The following is a 21080-nucleotide window of genomic DNA, read 5'->3' on the forward strand; positions in this document are numbered from 1 at the left end:
ATTTAACATTTAACACGAACAACGATAATTAGAATAAAACTAGTTACGGACATAATACTAGATATACTGGATATACTGCTAAACAGTACAGATACACTGCTGAAACAGTGCAGACCGGATCTGTGTACCCAAACCCGTCTTGACCGGCACAAACTAATGTGCACGTCTAAATGCGTCCCCAGCAACGGTACTCACCGGGAAGCACGGAACAGAAGGCCTCGGAACTGAACTGGACGGGATCGGACTGGACTCGACTCGACACGCGACATGGATACTTCGGAAACTTCGGAACCTGGTGGGCCTCTGTATACCTCGGATCTTGCTCTCTCAGCTAGGCTCTGGTCGGGATTCTTCGCACTTCTCACCGCCTCGTCTGGGTGTTGATCGCAGCCTCAGTCACCCCCGCTTGGTCGGAGGGAGATACAGGAAATCCTGCGGGTACGCGTAGTTGTCCGTCCGGCTGTGGCAGGAGACCGGGCCTGCAACGCACCTCCGGCGCGTGAGATGGGGAAGGTGTCCCTGTTAGGGCGCCAATTTTGTGGTAAATTTAAATTACCTAGACTTAATTTATGCGGTAAAATTCAATAAGAATAACTCAGTAAAAATAAGAGGCAGAATCCGTGGTATTTGAGGTTATAAAAGGGAATTTATTCCTTACAAAGGAATTATGGTTCGAACCAGGCAATCGAATTCCATCACCACGAAGGTTCAGGAAGGGATAGGCAATACATTATTGACAAGTAATTATATATATAGTAAATGCATTATAGTAAAGACAGATGCAGGAGGCGTAACAGCTGATAAAAAAGATAAGAATACACATACGTAATGAAAAAGGCGTTACAATAGGCGTATACTAGAAACGTCATTAAGAGGATGTCACAAGTGGGTGGATCCATAAGAGAATCCTGCAATGTCAGCAGAAATACATGGCAGAGATGCGCGCGCAGCCGCATGACGTGTGATTGACGTGTAACTAGAGGGTGAAGGAAACTTGACATTTAGCCCTACATGAGGAGACAGAAGTCTGGGGGGTCAGATCAACCTAATCCTAAATCATATCTAATATCTTGTGTTTAAGGAACTGTATTATCTAAAAGGAAAGGTCTCTCGGACAGAATCTATTCTATACTGACTGTTTAGTGCGTGTACAAGCGTCTATGTGTCTACATGAGATGCGAGGGGGCATGGGCCTACCAGGGAAACGGAGGCTATGAATTACTTGCACGGAGACAGTAAGGCCGGGCCCTTTGCTCTGTAGCTGGAAGGATGTTTACCTAAAACTACTAGACAGGAATGTATTGGATGAGGAGCGGAGCAGATAACTTGAAGGTGAAATACAGTTTTTGGCAGGCAACAGGCCGAGTCAGGCACCATTAGCCGCGCAGAGAGTAGGACAAAGTTAATGGATACAGATGCAGGCTCAGGCTGGAGCTCTCAGAAGCAGAAGGCAGGAAAAGACTCGATGACAGATTTCAGGGCCTACTCGCCTGAACTGTAAAACTTGAAAGGTGTACCATATAAAGTCGGTGGCCAATCATACTTAGGAACGGAATATCCGACCCATTCATGGCGGATCTGAAAGAGGACATGTTAACGTTGGACGCACATGTATTTGCGTCTTCATAGCTATAGTTGGAGGGAACATACATGTACTTGTAGCATGTACATGGAGCCGTTGGGGTCTAAGATAGGGGACATAACTGATCATAAAAATTCATATTTCCTCACCCGTTCACTTTGGGTTAGACATGTACACCCTTTCTCTCTCGACATCTCGTGCCCGTTCACTCTGTGTTAGACATGTACACCCTTTCTCTCTCCACATCTCATCCCGTTCACTCTGTGTTAGACATGTACACCCTTTCTCTCTCCACATCTCGTCCCCGTTCACTCTGTGTTAGACATGTGCACCCTTTGTCACTCCACATCTCACTCCCGTTCACTCTGTGTTAGACATGTACACCCTTTCTCTCTCCACATCTCGTCCCCGTTCACTCTGTGTTAGACATGTGCACCCTTTGTCACTCCACATCTCACTCCCGTTCACTCTGTGTTAGACATGTACACCCTTTCTCTCTCCACATCTTGTCCCGTTCACTCTGTGTTAGACATGTACACCCTTTCTCTCTCCACATCTATTAACCCCACCAACCACCCGCATGTGCTCATATACCACCCCCACCCGACTAATGGTCATATCTAACTCCTATTACTTCACCATAAGAAACTGGAGGAAATGCATGGAACGGTCTCACTAATTCTAATTACTAACGATAACCAATAACACTGGACTAACCACTAACCTTGGGTTTCAGAGCAGCATGCTGTCTGGCATGAAGTGCTTCGACACCTTGCCTGGGGAAAGTGCTTTAGAAATGCAATTACAATGCAATATACATAACTGAGAGAGAAGCATGAAGGGCCCCTGTGGTGCACACTCCAGGCCAAGGGTATGAAAGCCTCAGTCAATGCACCTGCACCAGGAGGGGGCAAAAATAAGAGTGGGAACAAAATAATCCGGAAGCCATAGGGGTGGGTTGGTTACATCCTTGTATTAGGCATTAAGGGGCAAGTAACAAAGGGGGCATAAACCACCTGTGCAAAGCACCTGCACCAGGATTCCTCAACCTGGGTAGAGAGGGGTGGGGGCATTGAAAACCCCAATGCCAGGTACCAGCATCAGGCTGGGTGTAGCCGCACATGGACTCCTCTCCTTGGGTGGGGGCGTCAACTTGGGCAGCGGCACCAGAACTTCTCTCCCTGGGTGGGGGCACCAACTGGGGCAGCTGCACTAGGACCCCTCTCCCTGGGTGGGGGCATCGACTGGGGCAGCTGCACATGGAACCCTCTCCCTGGGTGGGGGCATCAACAGGGGCAGCTGCACTAGGACCCCTCTCCCTCAGTGGGGGCATCCACTGTGACAGCCGCACATGGACAGCTCTCCCTCAGTGGGGGGTATTGACTGGGACAGCTGCACTAGGACCCCTCTCCCTGGGTGGGGGCATTGACTGGGGCAGTTACAGGAGGACTCCTCTCCCTCAGTGGGGGCATCGATGGGGCAGGTGCACCAGGGCACCTCTCCCTGGGTGGAGGAATTGAAAGTTCCAATGCGAGGTACCAGGCTCGGGCAGCTGCACCAGAACTTGACTCCATGGGTCGGGGCATCGACAGCCCCAATGCTAGTTACCAGGACTCCTCTCCCTGGGTAGGGGCATCAACTGGGCAGCTGCACCAGAACTGGACTCCATGGGTTGGGGCATTGACAGCCCCAATGCTAGGTACCAGAGCACCTCCCTGTAGGAGAGTGGCATCGACTGCATAGTTACCCCCAACTTTTTGCTGATGTTTTGACTGTTTTCTGACTCTAGAAAGGCTGTGGCCCTGCTATCCAGGACCCCAGATTATCTGCTTCCTCTCTAAACTCATGTGAGTACCCTAGGTACATACCAATTGGATACTGAGGACACCCTATGAGGCACTTGTAGATGGTACCCTAGGTACCCAGGGCATGGGTCCCTCAGAGGCCTACCAGGGGCTGCAGCACTTATTGTGCCACCCCTGGGACAGCCATACAAACTGACACCACCAGACCACTACTGTAGTCTGGGTAAGGTGGTGCTTGCACCCCTTACAGGGATATAGGTACCCTGTATCCCACTTAAGTACAACACATATATCCTCATAGGTCACCCCTAAAGCAGGCCTTGCTAATCCTACAAGGCAGTGTGCTGGGATATGTGTAAGGGGGAACCCCTACCTTAGTAGGGCCCCACTGCAACCTTTGCTGAAACTACTGCGAGGTTGTTTGTAGTGCAGCCATACCATATACTCTTAACCGCATTATAAGTAATCACGATAGCGTGATAACTTGAGAGTGGCTGCACAGAACCATGTCATGTTTGGTGTCAAGCATGTTGGAATCATACCCCCAATCCAGCCATGGGAGTGAGGGCATGATTCCCCCCTGCTAGAAGGGTGATATGGTAAAAGCGGCAGATTTTAGACACCAATTTAAAAGAGCACATGTAATACAAAATGGATGCTACCCGCCTCCCACATGACTCTGGCTGCCTGTTTCTGGGCAGAACTCCAGCCACGGCAGCTGGACAATAGGGATCTTGTTGCAGGGAGGTGTCCCCACCTCCCCAGACCGACTATGTGGATTGGAACTGGGTGGGTGCACCATAGGATGCCTTCAGACTTGCACGTAGGCTTCTCCAGTGCCTACTTCTGCATACACCACCTGGAACCAGTTCAGGGGCATCCTGTCCCCTGCCCTGGTGGGAAACACACAAAGGGGAGAGGGTGTAGCCACCCTTTCCCGCCTGAACTCCGGTGGGCTCTGATTTAGACACTCCCCTAATCTCTGGATAAAGGTGGGTGCAGGGTCCCCAGAGCCTCAGATTAATCTTGGACTTCAAAGACTTGAACCTTCGACGAGCTACCGCACAGCTGAATGAAGAAATCTCCCTTGGGGTAAAGGAGTTACCCCCCTGCTTGGCAGGCACCTGAAACACTGCAAGTGACCTGGTTGGCACTTTGCTGCTCCTACGGACAACGAAGACTTCTGCCTACCTTGAGGTGGGTTTCCAAGCATCCCAGAGGCCAGTGAGTGCGCACAGCTAAGCTGAGCACCGTGGACCCAGTGGGTTCCGAGATCCCCAATACCCCAGGACACCGGCCACCTCGTGCACAGCACACGACCCCGATGAGTGGGGAAGTTGTGCTTTGGCCCATTATTGAGCCAACCTCTCAGCAGCATCTGTTCCAAAGATCAACACCCTAGCCCGTTCCGGCAACCCGTGGGCGCATCTTTTTGCACGCCAAATTGCTGCCTCCCATGGTCCCTTGTCTCTCAACTGGTGGACCCTGGCGGAGGTCAATCTTCACTTTCAAGAGTTCCCCTGGTTGCTCCAGGCCTGCTCTTCCGTCTCCTTGCTGGAGACCTCGCTCAGACCTCGTGGGTCTGCACCAGTAGCTGTTTCTTAATTCTTGCATGGGTTGCGGTTGCCAAGGCTTAGTTGATCCAATCCGGATACTTAACATCGCAGCGACCCTCCTCCTTTGTGGGACAGTCGCCCTCCAGCAGCTGGCCTTCCTTGATGCCTCCTGGAGCCCATGGCTGCTGATCCAAGCTCCCATCTTCCACCTGGAAGCAGCCGATATTGAAGGGCTCTTTCTCCTGAGCCCCCTGGTCACTGTGCCGTGACCCAGACTCTGTCCCCTCTCCTTTCAGGTCCTTCCCTTCGAGATCTACATCTTCAACCTACACGACATCGACGACGCTTCTTGCCAGCAGCAGTTCGTCACATTTTCCCATTGAAAACGAGACATCGACCCGACACCGAAAACGACCTATGCACCCGGCTTCCCTGGGGCAGGTAACAGTGGTACCTCGGTACTATCATGGATGTGGGCCCTCCAAGAGCTTAACTTTAAACTTCTGAAGTTGAACTCCTCCTAGAAGTGTCTAGATTCTTGCAATTTCCAACCGCGACATTCCCCATAGGGTTTAATAGAGATCCCGACAGTCGTTTGCACCACTGCACGCGTCTCCCGTGGGTCCCCTTCCTCACTACCTTGGGTGGTTTCGTAAGGGGCCATCGACCCTAAGTGCCCTAGGCACTGTCTGTAGAATTGTCGTGGTTCTTATACCACTTTTTTAATATATGGTTTGGTCCCCCCTTGGGGCTCTATGATTCCAGTGCTATTTATTGTAACTATCAATGCTTGTTTGAATTGTATCTTTACCTCCAGCCTCATAAAGAGACTAGTGGGATTTGTTCTTAGAATAAATACATATATTTTGAATATAGACCTGTGTGGACTACTCTTTCATTTGGTCATTCAAGAGGTTATCTATGGTAAAACAATAAGCTTAACACTCCTTCTAGACTTAGCCTGAAGGCTGCTCTCCACAGCTACCACTAGGATAGCTTTCTTTAAAGGTTGTCTTTTAACCCATCACCTTAAGAGTCGAATTGGACTGGTGCAAGGTGTCCCCTATAACTAGAGGACAGCATGTGACAGGCCAACTTCTCACATTGGTGTGCAGCGGTTGGATTCAAGCTTGCCATTGTTTTACCAGATAACAAATTGAATTTCTAAAGTAAAAGCCACTTTGGTACTAGAGGTACATATAAATTCAGCTTAGAATACAATAAGTTCTACTGAACTTGGAGTTGTGTGTAGAGGGCTTAGCACACCTTGACTACAACTCAAGAAAGGGTTCAGTAGGCCACACCTAGTGTAGGTAGATGCAACAATCCACTACACTAGAAACGTCTTCAGGATCAGGAGCCCATAAGGCCCTGGAAGGACCCCAAAAAGTCCCAGTTGACAGATATGAAAATCTCACTTTTGCTGAGCTTAGGAAGATGTGTACTGCTAGACATTTGAAGACAACCAAAGGTGCCAACAAACAACGTCTCAGAGAAATTCTGCTCATTGCAGACTTCAAGCAGACTCTAGTGTCTGATGGGGTAGACAAGTTGGGTGGGAATCCCACAGAAGAGGACACCCAGATGGTGGACTCTGATGAGGACCAGGAAGAGGAAAATGAACTTGACCTGGATGAACCAGACCACTCACAACATGGAGGTGGAGACCCAAGAGGCACTCCCTCCATCCCTAATGGGAGAGTGGTGGATCCAAACAGAAGGAACAGATCCCCCTCAGTGGGGTCTACCCATTGTGGGAGATCCAAAAGGACATCTGCCTCTTCTCAGAGAAGAGACTCCTCTCAAGAGAGGAAATGCAGACTGATCCAGTTTGAGCAAGCCAAGCTTCAGCTCAGGAGAGAACAGCTAGCATTAGACAGGGAGTCCCTGGAGCTTCAGAAAGCTTCAAGAAAGTGGGGTCTAGAGACCCCTGGTGGCAGTAATAATACCCCTAGAGTTACAGAGAAAGCTCCTGACAATAGGAACCTGCATAAGATTGTGCCCCCCTATCAGACAGGGGATGACCTCCATAAATGGATCACTGCACTTGAAAGGGCCTGTAAATTTCAGAGGGTCCCAGTAGAGCAGTGGGCAGCAATCGTATGGCTCTCCTTTGCTGACAAAGGAAGAGACAAGCTCCTCTCTGTTAGGGAAGAGGATGCAGATGATTATTATATTTTGAGGAGTGCTTTGATAGATGGGTTTGGTCTAACCACTGATCAATACAGATTAAAGTTCAGAGATACCCAGAAAGCACAGAATCAAGATTGGGTAGACTTTGTAGATTGTGCTACCAAGACTCTGGAGGGTTGGTTAAATGGCAGTAAAGTAAATGATTATCAAGGATTATACAATCTCATCATGAGGGAGCAGATTCTTAATAATTGTCAGAATCAACTATTGCATCAGCACCTGGTGGACTCAGATCTGACCTCTCCCCAAGAATTGGGAAAGAAGGCAGACAAATGGGTCAGAACCAGGATCAAGCACAAGGTCCAGCCCTTGGAGGGTGCAACTAAAAAGGAAGATGCCAAAAACTCTGAGAAGGGTGGGGAAAAGGGAAAAGACCAGCAGTCTTCAACAGGCCCCCAAAAAGCAGCATCTGATAATTCCCAATCTAACAAAGCTAAACAGCCTAGGAAGCCATGGTGTAAAAACTGTAAGCAGAAAACCCATTGGACTTCAGACTGTAACAAGGCCAAAGACTCCACAAGTACCACTCCACCTACCCCTAAGGCATCTGTTCCCCCGAGTCCAGCTATAGGTGGTGGTACACAGAACAAGGGATTAGTAGGGTTGACCCTGGGATCTGGAGAGGACTCTGGCCTAGTCAGATTGCCTACTCAGGCTGTATTGGTTTGTGATGGGGACCTGTCCCTATTTGTGAGTCCCAGTGGTCTGGGCAAATACAAACAACAGCCTAGGATAAATGGAAGGGAGTCTCTAGCATACAGAGACACAGGGGCTAGTGTCACCATGGTGACTAAGGACCTTGTGGACCCATGTCAAATCATACTTGGGGAAACTTGCCAAGTGACCAATGCAAGCAATGTCAGTACTAACCATGCTCTGGCAGTTGTTAACTTCTCTTGGGGAGGGGTAACTGGCCTAAAGAAGGTTGTGGTGAGTGCAGACCTACCAGTAGAATGTTTGCTAGGAAATGATTTGGAGACCTCAGCATGGGATGAGGTGGAGCTGACTACCCATGCAGCAATGCTGGGTATCCCTGCAGAAGTGTTTGCCGTGACAAGGTCAAAAGCTAAGCTGACAGAAACTGAACAGGCCTTGGATCCTGGAAGAATGGACCAAGGACCTCCCAAGAGGAGGAGTAGCAGGGGTAAGGTAGTGCCTTCCCCCCAGGATCAGTCTGAAGAGACTCTTGTAGCAGAAGAGGATCTGACCCCTGAAGAAGGAACTGTCTCAGAGGAACTTGAGCCTGATCAGGTTGAGTTCTTGGGGACAGGGGGACCTTCTAGGGCAGACTTGAGCCTGGAGCAGCAGAGCTGCCCCCCTCTTGAACCCCTCAGACAGCAGGCTGCTGCTGAGGCTGCTGGGAATGCTGGTGGAACCCATAAGATATATTGGGATGATGGATTCCTTTACTCTGAGGGTCGAGACCCCAAGCCTGGTGCAGCCAGGAGGTTGGTTATACCTCAGAAGTTTAGGGGTTTCCTACTCACACTAGCCCATGATATTCCCTTAGCAAGACACCTAGGCCAAAATAAGACTTGGGACAGACTTGTCACTCATTTTCATTGGCCACAAATGAGTGAGGACTGTAAGAGTTTTTGTAGCTCTTGCATTACCTGCCAGGCCAGTGGCAAGGCAGGTAAGTCCACAAAGGCCCCCCTGATACCACTACTTGTGGTGGGTGTTCCCTTTGAATGGGTAGGGATTGACATTGTTGGTCCCCTTGACCCACCAACAGCCTCTGGGCACAGGTTTATTCTGGTGGTAGTGGATCATGCCACCAGATACCCAGAAGCTATTCCCCTTAGAACCATCACAGCACCTGTGGTGGCAAGAGCCCTCCTGTGAATCTTTTCCAGGGTGGGTTTCCCTAAGGAGGTATTGTCTGACAGAGGTATAAACTTTATGAGTAGTTACCTCAAGGCAATGTGGAAGGAGTGTGGTGTCAACTATAGGTTCACCACCCCTTATCATCCTCAATGCAATGGGCTTGTTGAACGATTTAACAAGACCCTAAAGGGTATGATCAAAGGGCTCCCAGAAAAGCTTAGGCGAAAATGGGATGTTCTTCTACCCTGCCTTCTCTTTGCATACAGGGAGGTGCCACAGAAGGCGGTTGGTGACAGCCCTTTTGAACTTTTGTTTGGCCACCCTGTCAGAGGGCCACTCTGTCTAGCGAAGGATGGATGGGAGTTACCTCTCAAACCCCCTAAACAGGATATTGTGGACTATGTACTTTGTCTCCGCTCCCGGATGGCTGAGTACATGAAGAAGGCAACAAAAAACCTTGAGGCAAGTCAGGAATTACAGAAAGCCTGGCATGACCGAAAGGCTGCACTGGTGGTGTACCAGCCAGGACAGAAGGTATGGGTGTTGGAGCCAGTGGCCCCATCCGCTCTCCAAGACAAATGGAGTGGACCCCATACCATATTGGAACGGAAGGGAGCGGTCACCTATTTGGTGGACCTTGGCACTCCCACAAGTCCCCACAGGGTACTTCACGTGAATAGACTGAAACCATATGTGGACAGGGCTGACATGGGCTTGCTCATGGCAACTGATGAGGGACAGGAGGAGGAGAGTGACCCTCTCCCAGACCTGCTCTCTCACAACCCTGATGATGAGTCAGTAGATGGTGTAGCCTTGGCAGGCAGCCTCACTGCCCAGCAACAGTCTGACTGCAGACAAGTTCTCCAGTCATTCGGACATATGTTTTCACTGACTCCAAGTCAGACTACCTGGTGCACTCATGAAGTGGACACTGGGGACAGTCTGCCTGTGAAGAATAAGATCTACAGGCAACCTGACCATGTCAGGGACTGCATAAGGACAGAAGTCCAAAAGATGTTGGAATTGGGAGTTATTGAGCCCTCAGATATCCCTTGGGCTAGCCCAATAGTCCTGGTACCCAAACCTCACACCCAAGATGGCAAGAGAGAGATGGGGTTCTGTGTAGACTACAGAGGACTCAATGCAGTCACTAGGGCTGATGCACATCCCATTCCCAGAGCAGATGAGCTCATAGATAAATTGGCCTCAGCCAAATATCTGAGCACATTTGATCTGACAGCTGGCAACTGGCAGATAAGGTTAGCTGAATCTGCAAAAGCCAAAACAGCATTTTCAACCCCTGGTGGGCACTATCAATTTATTGTAATGCCCTTTGGTATGAAAAATGCACCTGCCACTTTTCAAAGGTTGGTGAACCAAGTCCTCACAGGCCTGGATGACTTTAGTGCAGCATATCTAGATAATATTGATGTCTTTAGCTTCACCTGGGAGGATCACCTGATCCACCTGAGGAAAGTTTTGGAAGCCCTGCAAAAGGCAGGACTCACTATCAAGGCTACTAGGTGCCAGATAGAGCAGAGTCAGTTTGTGTACCTGGGCCACCTTGTAGATGGAGGCCAGGTTCAACCACTACAGAGCAAAATCCAGACCATCATGGACTGGGTTGCTCCAACCACCCAGACTCAGGTCCGAGCTTTCTTAGGCCTGACTGGTTACTACAGAAGATTTGTAAAGGGATATGGATCCATTGTGACCCCCTTAAATGACTTAACCTCTAAGAGGATGCCCAAGAAAGTTCAGTGGACTGTCAGCTGTCAGAAAGCTTTTGATGACCTAAAACAGGCCATGTGCACTGCTCCACTGCTCCAAAGCCCCAACTACTCCAAAGAATTCATAGTTCAAACTGATGCATCAGAGGTGGGGGTAGGTGCTGTATTATCACAACTGAATGAAGAGGGCCAGGATCAACCAGTAGCTTTTATTAGCAGAAGGTTGACCCCCAGAAAGAAACGTTGGTCAGCTATAGAGAGGGAGGCCTTTGCTGTGGTCTGGGCCTTGAAGAAGCTGAGGCCATACTTGTTTGTCACTCACTTCCTTGTTCAAACAGACCATAAGCCCCTCCTATGGCTAAAACAGATGAAGGGTGAAAACCCCAAACTACTCAGGTGGTCCATTTCCCTACAGGGGATGGACTATACAGTGGAACATAGACCTGGGAGTAACCACGCCAATGCAGATGGCCTCTCCAGATATTTCTACTTAGAACATGAAGACTCAACTGGTCAAGGTTAGTTTAATGTCCCTGCGTTTGGGGGGGAAGGGGGGTTATGTAGGAGAGTGGCATCGACTGCATAGTTGCCCCTACATTTTTGCTGATGTTTTGACTGTTTTCTGACTCTAGCCAGGCTGTGGCCCTGCTATCCAGGACCCCAGCCTATCTGCTTCCTCTCTAAACTCATGTGAGTACCCTAGGTACATACCAATTGGATACTGAGGACACCCTATGAGGCACTTGTAGATGGTACCCTAGGTACCCAGGGCATGGGTCCCTCAGAGGCCTACCAGGGGCGGCAGCACTTATTGTGCCACCCCTGGGACAGCCATACAAACTGACACCACCAGACCACTACTGTAGTCTGGGTAAGGTGGTGCTTGCACCCCTTACAGGGATATAGGTACCCTGTATCCCACTTAAGTACAACACATATATCCTCATAGGTCACCCCTAAAGCAGGCCTTGCTAATCCTACAAGGCAGGGTGCTGAGATATGTGTGAAGGGGGAACCCCTACCTGAGTAGGTTGTTTGTAGTGCAGCCATACCATATACTCTTAACCGCATTATAAGTATTCACGATAGCGTGATAACTTGAGAGTGGCTGCACAGAACCATGTCGTGTTTGGTGTCAAGCATGTTGGAATCATACCCCCAATCCAGCCATGGGAGTGAGGGCATGATTCCCCCCTGCTAGAGGGGTGATATGGTAAAAGCGGCAGATTTTCGACACCAATTTAAAAGAGCACACGTAATACAAAATGGATGCTACCCGCCACCGACACGATTCTGGCTGCCTGTTGCTGGGCAGAACTCCAGCCACGGCAGCTGGACAATAGGGATCTTGTTGCAGGGAGGTGTCCCCACCTCCCCAGACAGACTATGTGGATTGGAACTGGGTGGGTGCACCATAGGATGCCTTTCAGACTTGCACGTAGGCTTCTCCAGTGCCTACTTCTGCATACACTGCCTGGAACCGGTTCAGGGGCATCCTGTCCCCTGCCTTGGTGGGAAACACACAAAGGGGAGAGGGTGTAGCCACCCTTTCCTGCCTGAACTCTCATTGGTGGGCTCTGATTTAGACACTCCCCTAATCTCTGGTTAAAGGTGGGTGCAGGGTCCCCAGAGCCTCAGATTAATCTTGGACTTCAAAGACTTGAACCTTCGACGAGCTGCCGCACAGCTGAATGAAGAAATCTCCCTTGGGGTAAAGGAGTTACTCCCCTGCTTGGCAGGCACCTGAAACACTGCAAGTGACCCGGTTGGCACTCCGCTGCTCCTACGGACAACGAAGACTTCTGACTACCTTGAGGTGGGTTTCCAAGCATCCCAGAGACCAGTGAGTGTGCACAGCAAAGCTGAGCACCGTGGACCGCGTGGGTGCCGAGATCCCCAATACCCCAGGACACGGGTCACCTCTTGCACAGCACACGACCCTGACAAGTGGGGAAGTTGTGCTTTGGCCCATTATTGAGCCAATCTCTCAGCAGCATCTGTGCCAAAGATCGACGCCCTAGCCCATTCCGGCGACCCGTGGGTGCATCTTTACGCACGCCAAATTGCTGCCTCCCTCAGTCCCTTGTCTCTCGACTGGTGGGCCCTGGCGGAGGTCAATCTTCACTTTCAAGAGTTCCCCTGATTGCTCCAGGCCTGCTCTTCAGTCTCCTTGCTGGAGACCTCGCTCAGACCTCGTGGGTCTGCACCAGTAACTGTTTCTTGATTCTTGCGTGGGTTGCGGTTGCCAAGGCTTAGTGGATCCAATCCGGACACTAACACCGCAGCGCCCCTCCTCCTTTGTGGCACAGTCGCTCTTCAGCAGCTGGCCTTCCTTGATGCCTCCTGGAGCCCGTGGCTGCTGATCCAAGCTACCTATCTTCCACCTGGAAACACCCAACATTGAAGGGCACTTTCTCCTGAGCCCCCTGGTCACTGTGTCGTGACCCAGACTCTGTCCCCTCTGCTTTCAGGTCCTTCCCTTCAAGATCTACATCTTCAACCTGCACGACATCGACGACGCTTCTTGCCAGCAGCAGTTCTTCACATTTTCCCATTGAAAATGAGACATCGATCCGACACCGAAAACGACCTATGCACCCGGCTTCCCTGGGGCAGGTAACAGTGGTACCTCGGTGCTATCGTGGGTGTGGGCCCTCCAAGAGCTTAACTTTAAACTCCTGAACTTGAGCTCCTCCTAGAAGTGTCTAGATTCTTGCAATTTCCAACCGCGACATTCCCCATAGGGTTTAATAGAGATCCAGACGGTAGTTTGCACCACTGCACGCGTCTCCCGTGGGTCCCCTTCCTCACTACCTTGGGTGGTTTCGTAAGCGGCCAGCGACCCTAAGTGCCCTATGCACTGTCCGTAGAATTGTTGTGGTTCTTATACCACTTTTTTAAATATATTGTTTGGTCCCCCCCTGGGGCCCTATGATTCCAGTGCTATTTATTGTAACTATCAATGCTTGTTTGAATTGTATCTTTACCTCCAGCCTCATAAAGAGACTAGTGGGATTTGTTCTTAGAATAAATACATATATTTTGAATATATACCTGTGTGGACTACTCTTTCATTTGGACATTCAAGAGGTTATCTATGGTAAAACAATAAGCTTAACACTCCTTCAAGACTTAGCCTGAAGGCTGCTCTCCACAGCTACCACTAGGATAGCTTTCTTTAAAGGTTGTCTTTTAACCTATCACCTTAAGAGTCGAATTGGACTGGTGCAAGGTGTCCTCTATAACTAGAGGACAGCATATGCTAGGCCAACTTCTCACACTCTCCCTGGGAGGGGACATCAACTGGGCAGCTGCACCAGGGCACCTCTCCCTGTGAGGGGGCATGAGTGGTCAAGTGGGCAGGGGAACAAGAGGAACAACACTCCCCGGCTTTATTAATTTTCTTTTTATTAAAAAAAATAACAACTGTTCCTGAATGATTGAGTTCCTGTGGGCTGAAAGAGGAGAAGTGACCCGTGGACTGAAAGAGGAGATGTGATCTGTGGGCTGAAAGAGGAGAAGAAGTGACCCATGGGCTGGATTACCATGGAGCAATGTAGACGCCTCCATCTTTGTTTGTTCAGATTCTGCAATAGGCTCTACAATGCTCGAATTCACGTCCCCAACCTGAGTGGCTACGACAGCCCCTGCATCAGAATTATTGACCGGAAAAAGTCAATCATTCTGTTCCAGTGTACTTAATGCCAGATACCTATTATTTGTAATAATCTGGGATGTTGAACATTGATTGGGATTTTGAGACCTACTTGGAATGTTGACCTGGGAAACCCTGGCTAAATGACTATAGAAGTATCCCAAGGGATGCACACCCACACTATTCTCTCCCAGTACCAACGATGCTGCTCTAAGTAACACAGTCGCAACATGTTGGGGATGTTTGAAGTTTATGATTATGCAATCGCCTCTACAGGTTTTCCTGGCACTCCCAATCCAGGGAACCCGTCTAGTCGATAGTATCTGATCCGAATAGTTAACGGGGAACCCACAATTTTTATTCAACCAGGACACTATTTTCCGTTTGAGAGAATTGTGTGATTCATTTCGTGCACTAGGCTGTGAGGAGTCTATGGGTGGAACGTTTGAAAGAACAACAACATATGGCTCGCACTCCGGGGGTAGGTTAATAGGGCGGATTTTCCTTGCTCGAGCCGACGTCCATTCTGGACTAGTTGGAGCCATTTTAGATGGAATAATTGTATCCGCCATCTGGCTACCTACCCTAAAGTTGAGTGAGGGAGCACTCTCTATCAGCGGAAGCTGTACAATATTTCCGTGTTGTTCCACTATCCCACTCTGTAAATTATTCTGGACATCAATTATTTTAGGTAAAGAGCCACCCAATCTAAGCACTTCAGCTGTTAGTAGATCTATTTTTTCAACAAGTGGTTTAACGACAGCTTCCAATTTATCCTCCAATACCTTGGTAATATGGGCCAAAATTTCTATGCTCATATCTGTGTTAATACCACAGTTACTGGTCATAATTCCCTTATGACCAATAGAATTTTTCTGAGCTGAATCGGATAGTAACTTATGCTGTACACCCCCCCGCTTAGGTAGTGTTTTCCTACACTTCCTTACCGCTCTCTTTACAGGAGAGCGAGCTGTAGGGGCGACCCTGGATTCGTCCAGTGGATTCAGGTCTAATACATTCTGGTCTGCAACCTTTAGTGTAGGGGACTCTGTTAGTGAACAGTCAATAACTGTGGGTACAACGATATCTGGGGTGGTGTTTATTTATTTATTTATTTATTTATGGATTTGTATTGCGCTAGAATCGACTCTTAGAGAGTATCTCTGCGCATAGAAGGAAAGATCTTTACCGCTACAGGAAGCGCATGGTACAGTTCAGCTCAACTTGGTCATATACTCCTAAAATGATAGATAGTGACTAGATGGTTACTAGAACAAATACGTTTTCAGCTTTTTCCTAAAGATCAGGAATTCTGAGCATTGCCTGAGCTCCAACGGTAAATTGTTCCATAATGTTGGGCCTACCACTGATAGGGCTTTCCCGCCCTGTCTGCTCCTCTTAATGGTGGGTACTTTGAGTAAGAGTTGGTTACTGGACCTAAGAGTTCGAGTAGGGTTGTAGGGAATGAATTTGTCTCTCCAATAGGAGGGTCCGGATCCATGTAGAGTTCTGTGAATAAGGCAGCATGTCTTAAAAGTAACCCTCTTATGGATAGGGAGCCAGTGTAGACTGTCGAGGAGTGGTTTGGAGCGTGTTCTTGGGGGGGCATTCAGCACAAGTCTCGCCGCAGTGTTCTGAATCACCTGGAGTTTCTCTAAGACTCCCTGGGTAGCTGACAATAGGAGCCCATTGCAGTAATCCAGGCGACTCAGCACTAAAGCCTGTACCAAGGTTTTCTTAGTGTGATCAGGTAATAGTGGGAACACTTTTCCTAGTAGTCCAATAGCATGAAGACATTGCCTGATCACCCAATTACCATGTTGTTTAAGAGTGAGCTCCCGGTCAAGACGAACCCCTAGGTTCTTTACAACCAGCTTGGGTTCAGGTACCTTACCGAGTTCACTTGGCCACCACTCAGGAGTCCACAGATTTTTAACCTCCCCAAATAGCATTACTTCTGTTTTATTCACATTGCATTGAAGGTAATTGGACCTCATCCAACTCGCAACAGCTTTCATGCCATCTGAGAAGGCTGTCGTCACTTCGTTGGTAAGATGTTTAAAAGGGAAAATGAGCTGCGTATCATCAGCATATGAGACGGGGACAAACCCGAAGTTTCTCAATATGCTGGCCAGGGGTGCCACATAGATGTTAAAAAGAGTGGGGCTTAGACAAGAGCCCTGTGGCACCTCCTTGGTAATATAAGTTTCTTTTGACCGAAATGGGCCCATGCTGACAGTTTGGGTGCGGTCAGATAGAAAACTCTTTAACCAGGTTAACGCTAAGCTCTCAATCCCAATAGCGGCCAGACGTTCGATTAAGATTTTATGAGATATAGTATCGAACGCCGCCGATAAATCCAACAGTACCAGGATCACCGAGTACCCTTGGTCCTGGTACATGTGAAGGTCGTCTGTCACAGATAGCAGGGCAGATTCAGTGCTGTGTTTAGGTCTAAAGCCAAACTGCGAACTATCTAGCAGACCAAATTGTTCAATGTAATGAGAAATCTGTTTATTTACATGTTTCTCTATCACCTTCCCCAAAAAAGGGAGTAGCGAGATGGGCCTTAGGTTGGATAAGTCAGTCCAGGGAATGGAAGAGTTTTTTCTAATGGGCCTCACCAGTGCTTTTTTCCATTCCCCAGGGACTTGACCCTCAGTTAGGGAGAGATTAATAAGCTTTTGAATTTGCGGACTCAGACTTTTCCCTACTTTCAAGATAATTCTAGCTGGGATTATGTCTGAGGGACTGCCGCTTTTTATCTGGCCAAGATAACCCTCAGTATCTATCAGGGAGATAGGAGAGAAGGAAGATAGAGACATATTTCCCCTCTCTGATTCCTTTTCCAGAACAGCTGATGTATCTCCGATATTAGATAGATTGGAATTTGAGATGTCGTCATGGATCTTATTTATTTTGTTTGTGAAAAATTGGGCCACCTCGTTACAAAGTTGTTGTGAGGCTTGCTCCTGAGTTTCACAGGCTGCTGGTTTGACAAATGAGTGTAGGGTTTGATATAAGATCCTAGGGGAATTCCCTGCCGCTGTAAGAAGAGCCTGTATATGGGATTTCCGCGCATGACGAATTTCTTTGTGATATTTAGATAGAGCTATCCAAAAATAATTCTTGTCAGTGTCCTCGTGGGTCGATCTCCACACTTTTTCTAATCTCCTAGCCTGTTGTTTGAGGGATCACAGTTGTTCTGTAAACCATACCGCCTGTTTGCGTGCTAGGCGAGGTTTATATGTTTTCATAGGCGCAATCCTATTTATTGCCTGCGATATGGCCTGATTGTAGCGGTCCAATGCCTTATCTACATTAGTTCCAGGGCAGAAAGGGGGATCAGCAAACTGCTCCTCAAAGTTCTCCGCAGTGATCTTATGCCACGGCCGACGCCTGGTAGAAAGGACTTTTGCTTTGTGAGGAACTTTGTCTACATGAGAGATAAAAAATTCCAGGACAAAATGGTCGGTCCAATTGACCTGAGTAGAAGATGCACATTGCAGGGTATTAGGTTTGTTGGAAAATATAAGATCCAAAGTGTGTCCTGCAGCGTGTGTGGGACCCGTATTCATCAAGGTTAATCCCAACAGGGACATATCGTTTAATAAGGATAGCGCCTCAGCATTATCTTTCAAGTCGCTATGCACATTAAAATCTCCTAAGAGTAAGAAATCCTTCTCGGTGTCAACATGTCTGGCTAAAATCTCCAGTAGCAGGAGATTGGAGGAGGTATAAGGCCCAGGTGGGCGATAAACCAATGCCCCCTTATAGCTGGTTTTCATCGAGATGCTGACTTTAAAGACAAGGATTTCTAAGTCAGTAGCGCTCATTTCCTCCAAAATAGAGACTGATAGGTTATTTTTATGCACAATAGCAATACCTCCCCCTGTCTTGACAGGCCTATCGAGTCTGGCAATTTTATAGCCCTCTGGGATCCCTAATGTGATGGCTGGGACAGAGTGTGATTTTAACCATGTTTCTGTTAGGAAACAGAGGTCAGGTTCAGTCGAAGCAATCATATCCCACACCTCACTGTAGTGTTTAGACAGGGATCTAATGTTACAGAGGAGATTCCGGCTCTTACGGGAATCCAAAGGCAGAGTGGTTATAGACGGTAAGTCCTGCACAGCATTTTGCCGGTGATTGATGGAAGCTATGTATTGACATTTCTGACATGAGTGAGGGCCCTCAAGAAGACTGCCCTCCCCTACCCCCCCCCGTACAACCCTGAAGCACAAATTTACGAATGCGCAGTAGGTCTGCTGGGGAATATCTTACCCGAGGTTTCAGATGGGCAGCCGTTGGCGCCACAATCACGGCCATGACGTCTAGCCCCTAGCCTCGTCCGGTCGCGGACGGGCGTAGACGGGCTTCTCTTTGGCTTGTCTTAGGCGAGTTCTTAGGCACACCCCTGCGCGCACCCGCTGCGCGCTTAGAGTGACGAGCACCCTTTATAGTCCTGCGACTCAGGAGCTAGAGCGCTAACCGCTGGTGATGCGGAAGTGCTTGGGTCTGCCTGTCCGCCCTCCGCTCAACGGTGTTAATCACCGAGTCGGACCGAGGCGTGCAGGCTGTTGACTGAACCCAGACTTCCCTAGCAGCAAGTACGAGTAAGTGGGGAGCTAAAAGTGACATCATTAATCTGGGAAATTAATTCCGTGCTACTATCACGGCCCAAAGATTTTCTTCTGTCGTTATTGATTTTACTTACTACCCTCACAAGGTAGTTATCCATAGTTGATTTATTTTTTGCCATAGATATACTTATGATACACGGTGTGACTCTAGGCAAAAGTAGAACCAGCAGGAGTCAGATTTCACCAATACTAATATTTGTTAATTAATCACCCTGTTGTTATAGATAAAACACAAAGAAATATTATTTATGCAGCCAAGCACAATTAAACAATACAACTAATCGAACTTAGCTATCTCAGAAGAATGAGCAACAAGCATCCCCGCCCCTCGCCTTCCATCCAACATAAGGTAAAAAGCTCAACCCACAAAATATCTCCTACGACTTTCAACCCAAAGTCAATATAAGAGAAAACAGGCGTAAGCAGGGCCACGTTGTTTTATGGGGAGCTAGACACTCAGACGCACAGTTGTACACAGAAGCATAACGGAAAGCACTGTCTTCAAACCCCTCGGAAGCTGGCCACCAAAGTAACACAAGTCACAGCGTGAATATGGTAGTGAAGGCAATGATATATAGTCTAATCCTTAGGTGGCTAAACTGTCAGCAACAAACTACTATAGGTAGTCACACTTGCTCACACACCCTACCTGGCGGAAGGGAGGGGGCCCAGCCCAGCCTCTGCCTGCCCCTGATGGCCACAGACGGTCCTGCCCTTGTCCCGGGCTCCTCCCGGCGTGTCCCACGCGCGTCCTCGCGGGGCGAGAGACCGGGCCGCCGTTTATGCGCCTCCTGGCGCGTGGTGACCTCACTACCTGGCGCCCTCGCACCGGGAATCCTGGGGCTTGTGGTTTCTGGCTCCGACGAGCGAGGTCCGGTCATTCCCTTCTTCCCCCTCGCGTTGCGGCTGATGGCAGGTACAGTGGCGTGGGGGCTGAGACGGCAGCAGGATGTCAGCAGAAGGGTGCTGCAAGGAAACAGGGGGCTCAGCACCGGGCCGCCGTTTATGCGCCTCCTGGCGCGTGGTGACCTCACTACCTGGCGCCCTCGCACCGGGAATCCTCGGGCTTGTGGTTTCTGGCTCCGACGAGCGAGGTCCGGTCAGTCCCTTTTTCCCCTCGCGTTGCGGCTGATGGCAGGTACAGGTCACTCTCATTCAGATAATCATTTCCGTGTGAGACTGTCGGTAGCAGAAGGGACCACTCGGACAAAAATGCGGTTTTGTATTAATGCTCTGGGGTACTTTATTGTGGTTTCAAGAAGTCAGATAGGGAATTTAGCGCTTTCAATGAGGTAGTCCAAAGGCATCTTCTTCAGGGGATTTAGCGTCTCCTCCTTGGCGCTCGCACTCCTCGGGTTTTTTCTCACAGGATCGTTAAACAAAAAAAAAAAGGAACCAATATTAGTGATCGGTATGGACCAGCTACGGGAAGTGAAGGACACGCACCTGAGTACAACGTAATGTGTGGGAAGGGGGGAGGAACCGACACCAGGAAAGAGAGGCGAGAGAGAGTCAGGGTGCAGAGCTTCTCAGAATGGCTCAGCCTACCCTCGCACGACTCCCGACTTCACTGGTAGACCCAAGCTTTCCCTCCCCACTCCCGACTCCCTGAATCCTAGTACGCACTCCAGGGCCGTGGCAGGGCGCAGCGTCCTCCGGTCACTCTGCTGTCGATCCAGGCTCCTTGCTTCCAGCTCCTCTTGCGTCTTCGGTCGTCCGGGCTCCCTCAGCTTCTTCCTTCCGTTCAATGACTTGTAATTTTCTCTGTAATTCTATAGTGGCCGGAATGCCTATTCCCGAAACCTGGAAAGGGGCTGAAATCGTAACAATTTTTAAGAAAGGGGACCGTTATGATCCGGCCAACTACCGCCCTATAAGTTTAATAGACCTTTTACAAAAAGTTTTTGCCAGACATATTTTAAATAGACTTTTAATATGGCTAGAGGGGACCCAGATTTTATCTAAATACCAGGCAGGGTTTAGGTTAAAACCCAGCACGGTTGATCAAGTATTTAGATTTACGTGTATCTGCTGGAAATATATCAACATAAGGAAGGGCAGTTTATACGTAGCATTTATTGACTTGAGG

General features: G+C 49.0%; 1 protein-coding gene across 5 annotated transcripts in view; it reads right to left on the bottom strand.

Moving 5' to 3' along the window:
- LOC146822404 (uncharacterized) overlaps nt 1-21080 on the bottom strand; it is a 251096-nt gene that overhangs the window by 146227 nt on the left and 83789 nt on the right. Inside the window, exon 2 of one of the 5 annotated variants that reach the window (XR_014963287.1) lies at nt 196-519. The exons of the other annotated variants lie outside the window; for them this stretch is intronic. The gene's annotated coding sequence lies outside the window, so the exon portion shown is untranslated. The remainder of the gene's footprint in view (nt 1-195; nt 520-21080) is intronic. 5 annotated transcript variants of the gene reach the window in all.

The sequence above is a fragment of the Triturus cristatus genome, chromosome 6 (assembly GCF_964204655.1).
Source record: "Triturus cristatus chromosome 6, aTriCri1.1, whole genome shotgun sequence".
NCBI classification, from domain to species: Eukaryota; Metazoa; Chordata; class Amphibia; order Caudata; family Salamandridae; genus Triturus; species Triturus cristatus.